Here is a 6,000-nt window from a genome sequence, read left to right on the forward strand (position 1 = left end):
TTATAGTGGGTACAGGTTATGCCATGAAGGCATAAGCAACCCTCTTGTAGAGAAGCAAGCCCTTGCTCACCACTTTGATAAATCCAAGGAAGGTAGTGGTTCCCAAAGTGCCCTCCCCTTGCCTGAGCAACTGAAAAGCACAATTCTCCCTATCACATCTTGTCCTAATAACACTCCATAAATGTTTATGTAAATGCACAATTCAGAAGTCCTCATCCCGGCAGTACTGTGCTTGTCAAGTGAGTCATTTTTTCACCTGGCAGGATGATGTTGTAAGGCTCAGTTGTCTTAACTAATCCTGGCTAAAATGCAAAATTCTGTTTTGTAAGAAAATTTCTGGCCAGCTCTAATCTTAACCTCTTGCATGTCTGTAGCTTCTAAATCGATGTCACAGTTGTAATAGCTTTGAAAACCCATATGTTTGTAAACTAAATAAACCTTGATATTCAAAGGAGATGAAGACAAGAATTACATCTCTTGGCAATGGTGCTCTGAGCTCAGTTTCAGCTCATGTTGGCTCCTCATTTTTATGCCCATATACTACGCCAAATCTTCCTTATCTATGCAAACATATTAACACTGACTGTTTGCTAACGCTGTGATGCATCAGCCTCTTATCTACAGTTTTGACCCTAATGTTACATAATAACTTTGAAACTACATTTCTTGATAGTTCGTTGGGACCGCCTTCGGTTTCTCAACTCTTCACTGAGAGCTGCCTCTCCTACCCACTGACTAAATTAGCTCCTCACTGCTTTCAGCCAGCTAAGGCAGAAAGGCTGCCAAAAAGTTCCCTGCTCAAAGATCTCTGTATCCCTTCTGTGTCAGGGGCCACAACCCTGCAGCTCTACCATTTTTCCCAGGTATATTTTTCCCATTATATTAAACTTACACGGTTTGGCTTTAGTGATGCCACCCCAGATCTTTCCAAAGTTGCCCCGAACCTCTGCTTGTCCTATTTTCCACAGTCTTCCACTAGGCAGGCTTTAGCATCTTCTCAATACAGATGTGTATTATATTAACATGTGAAAAACTTCTGTGCTAAGCATAATCAAAATGGCACCCTAAATACCGTATATAAATAAATACTGATGAGTGTTTCTAATACTGCCTCCTAGGACTATTAATGCATAAAGAAAATAAATATTTGTCATTGGTTCTATCTGGCCAAAAGTCTTCCTTTAGGAATAGCATAACACATTCCTTTACAGTATATAATTGCCTTAATTATTTTTTGGCCTATCCACAAAAGCGTAGTTCCATCTCTCTCCCCATAGTGTCTGAAGAATATGCAAATTCTGTTCATTCCAGCTCTCAAAATAAAAAGCCTAAAAAGACTCTCCTTTAGCTATTTAGGAAAAGCTCAGAAAACTTTCCTAAGTGTGGCTGTTATGTATGCCAAGAACTTTCTTATTCATGGAAGATGTCCTCAAGCTCTTTGCTATTGTTCTGAGGTCTTCCCCTCGCCCAGGCTGGCTTCTCGGCATTCCTACAACAGCTCTGTTCCTCACGATGACCGAGACGTCAGCATCCCCCATCCCATCTACGGTCTGGAGCCTGCAAACACAGAAAACTGAGTCAAGCTCTTAAACCTTTCAGGCTCCCAGTTACGAAGCCAAAAGCATGGAACGTAGGAGCTTTTAGGGTTTCTGCGCTCTTTTCCTTAAAGTTGCAAGTTGTAGCGTAAGGGGACCAAAGAGCTCATACGGCTTCTCACAGCTGTAAGTATCTGATTAACAATCTCCAGGAAATCTCAGGAAAGCCAAAGGGAGCCTGGCTCTTCCAACCTCCCCTTAGTCTGATAGAGCTTGTAAAGGACCCCAGAAGTCCTGGACATCACAGGCAACGAGCCTACGTGGTATTTAGGATTGGTCTCTACTTTACTGCAAAATTTTCATATTGCAACTTTTCAATTCTTTCTTTTTTTTTTCCTCCCCAGCTATTAAAAATTCCACTTTTAATGCAAAGCAGAGCTGGTGTGCTGTGACCACCCTATGAGCACAGCGATCTGTAACTCAGTTATAGGAAATCATTCCCTTTAAAGAAGATACTGAAGATGTGATCCAAAACAGCATTTCCAGTATTCCATGACCTAGATGACAGCTAGGTTGCCCTGCCTATATTATGCTCCAAAATAAAACAAAAAATAACCCAATTTTCCAATATGTTAGTGAGAGAATGTAAGTTGAGTTAAAGAGAAGCTTCAGATGCTCAGTGGAGGTGTTCTGCCTAGCTAGATGCAGACTCATTGGGTTTGGTCTGAAATTTGCTCTGTGCAGGGGGTCTGTAGGGATTGCACATCCTGGTTGCCTTCACAGCCGCCCCTCCGTGAGACCCAGCACTTGAGGGTAGGCTCTTGTATTGGATAGATTCTTACCTATTTCCAGTACATAGAGCTTAAAATTTTTCATCTTAAAACTAGGACTGTATAATCAGCTAATTGGGTATTACCCCATTTTTATATCTCTCAGAAAAGCCATGGCATTCTGAGAAAACCTCTTGGATTTTCCTGCTGTCCAGAGCAGTTGCTTGTGAAAAAGAAGTTTGACTCGAGACTTGCTGTGGGAATGTTATTCAAGCACTGGTTAAGTGCCAGAATATGTTGGGAAGAAAGAGTTTCCAGAAAAATATCACCCTGATTAAAACCTGATTTTACTGAGTTTTCTTTATGCAAAGGGTTACCAGAATAGTAAGACAAAGTCATTAGTCAGATTTTCCTTCCCTTACTTGATCATTACCAGTTACGCTTTTATTGCTGTTATTTGAATGATTATTGTTACAACTTCTCCTCAGCGAGCTACTTAGGTACCGCTTTCCTCTAGTCTCACTTCTCACATGATATGTTAAATGTCCTGTTGATGCCTGTCCTTGTTTGGCAATTTTTCCATGCTACCCTCTTATTCTTTATAATAAATTTAATTGGATATACGAGGAAAAGATGGAAAGAAAGTCATAATGCCAATGGCTATTTTGCTCCCGGTGTTATGTTCTTCATGAAGTCACTGGTGGAACTATCAACAGAAAACAGCCCATCTTATGCTAAAGGACAAAATTAAATCAGCAAACAGCAGAGGACAACAGAAAATACTATTTTGATAATTGTGTGTTTAGGTTGGTTCTTTTCAAAAGATGAAACTGAGGGGAAAATCCTATTTGATACTGGTTTAGTAAGATCTTCAAAAAATGGCCACGGGTACACAACTGTTCTCTAAATACTGAACTGAACAAACACTCACCGCAGGATTTCTGTGAAACGTGCCTTGTTTTTCCTCTTAGCCATGGATGTGGTTAAAACACCCTACTGTATTCTGCGAGTGCTGTACTACTCTTGGTAGGAGATCATAAGATGTTGGGGTTAACTGTCAGATGCCTTACTCTTCTAAAGACCTTTGCCTTTTAACTAAATGCTTGCTTATCTTTCTAATTTAACATAGTCCCACATTCTTTTTGTAGTAATTTTGGACTATCTGATAACATATAATGGAAAACATGTTTATGTCTTCCACTAGTTCTTGTTGCATATTTCAAATGCTTAGAACAACAATTTTCAGAAGCTTTCATTAAGGTTAATTTAAAAACTACATTAAATACAAACAGATTTTCTCACAAACAAAATGCAATGTGTACTTAACAGACTTCTGTATGTTATATTTGATAAACTACCTCATATAAATGCAAATTCTGACTTTCTGCCAGAACCAGGTGGTACGGAAAATATTTCTATTAAACAAATAACGCTGGGAGAGCAAACTTCAAGTTACGGTATGTTATACTGAGAAAGATTTTTTTTCACTGAGGTCAGATGTATATTGATGTTATTTCTTCTGAGTACTTTGCTGCTTCTGCAGTAAAGACGAGGTAGTCCAGCTTTATATAAAAGGGAGGTACACGTATACATAGGGTAAATACCCATTTTTAACTAAAGTTTTTTGAATGTTATATATCTGGCTATTGCTGACTCCTTTTTGCTTTACAGAAGAGCGTTACAGGATGATGCCATGCTATGAGCTGTACTCTGAAACTGAGCCAGGGGGGTCAAGGGGAAGAGGAGCAACCCTCAAACCTGGAATCATTAGGTACGATCTGAAAACGGAGCTTCGCCTGCTTTTTGCTGGGTGCCAACTCATCTTGCTGCAGTTGGATAATGTTCATTTGGAAAGGAGCATGAAAATTAAAGCTGCCAGAGGCGACTCTAAAGAGCATATGATGGAAACAAATTGAGTCACCACCAATGTGGCTAACATTGTTGGTGGAAACTGGGACACCCGCGTGAGCCATTGTTCGCTGTACCTCGTCTGGTTTATGTAGCTCGCTGAGTTGAAAGCTGGATCCGCATTAACCTTGTGATTTGAGGGGGATTGATGCAATGTGGTTTCAATTGTCTATGGATGCTTTCAGTTTGTGTTGCGCGCTGCCAGTAACGATCGGTCCTACTGGTCTCCCACGTTCATGGTGGTGTCTCAGCTCGCCCTGATGAAGCTGTGGTGAGGGCTGTTTCCTGATGTGGTCGCTTTTAGCCGGCTGCTGCTCTGCGAGTCTGCTAGGAGAGGGGTTTTTAGTCACTCTTCCCTCTGCCCTGATAACAGCTGCTGCATAGAAGTTTTCCCTGAGTAAATTTTGCTGTGGAAAAGGGCTTTTTTTTGGTTTTTTTCAGGCTGGTTTCTGTCCCGACTTGGTCTGAAGCTGCCTTTGGTGCTATTGTGGAAGTATCTGAGGCTGTGATTTATCCTCTGGAGCTCGACTCGTTTGAAGGTGGCGCAGAGCAAGGCTCGTGTTGGTTTTACCACCTATTTCCATCCTACTGGTGTACACGGCTCTTGCCTGTGAGCGTTTTTCTGTGGGCACGGGGATGATGAGACCTACTAAAATAGCGAGCGATCACTTCAACCACCACCAAATTACAGCCATGCCTGAGGCAAATTACAACAGCTTTCTGACAGTGTCACCATGCTATCTTTGTGACAGAGATGGAGATAATGAGAATTAATTAATCAGTCTTTGATTAGAAAAAAGAGGAGGGGGAAATCCTTCTGCTGTGATTCCACTACAAAATACATGAAACTGGGTGAGGTTTTTATTTGATGTTACTTCTCAAATACAAGGCAGGCATTTGTAATGCAACGTTCAGGATTGCAGGGCCGCTGTCTTGGTCACCTCTCCAAACTCACCGATGATGGACCGAAGGGACGAGAGGTCCTCATTTAATACGTACATACGTGTTGAACGTTAGAACCATCAGGCTGATGCGGATGCTGTTATTCTCACAGTGCAAAAACTCCCACTTACTCGAAGGTCTTGAGTAAAGTCCCAGGTACGGTCTCCTTGACTGGAGTCAACTTTGCCTTCTTTGCACTGTTGGGGGTAAAATTCTGCGTTGCACTCTTTAGACTGATGGCTAAATCTCAGAAATTGGTCCCTTATGATAAAACATGAACTACACGGTGCCAGTGTCTGACTGGAATTACAATTATCTAAGTAGATTCATTTGTATCCCTTTCATAGCAGCTTTTCTCTGGGCACAAGCTTTTTCTGTGGGGCATGGGAAGAACAAAATTAATCTTATAAAGAGGAAGGGGTTTACACTGAAATCGATAGTTACAGAATTAACTGCATAAATGACTTTTTCTTAATTCTTTCTGTTCTCAGAAGACGCAGTTTTGATGGGTACACAAATCCAATGGCTGCCAAAAAGCTGATATCGCATGAAATATTTCATCTCAGCTGTGTTGAGCTACTCTAGACTTTAGTATTAGTGAAAACTGAGAGTGTAAAAAATGTCAGTGTCGAAGGTGAAAAAAACCTATTCTGATTATTAAAGATGAGTAAGTTAAAGGATAATAATGCAATTATGTTTTAAAAAATGTTATCACTTTTAGAAAGAGTAGCATGGCTCTCCTGGGCAATTTTAAAATATGAGCCAAATATGTAATTTTATAGCCTGGAGTTAGATAATACACAAACCCAGGGCTTTTGCATTATTTCAGAGAAACAGAGCATTGG

The sequence above is a fragment of the Buteo buteo genome, chromosome 5 (assembly GCF_964188355.1).
Source record: "Buteo buteo chromosome 5, bButBut1.hap1.1, whole genome shotgun sequence".
NCBI classification, from domain to species: Eukaryota; Metazoa; Chordata; class Aves; order Accipitriformes; family Accipitridae; genus Buteo; species Buteo buteo.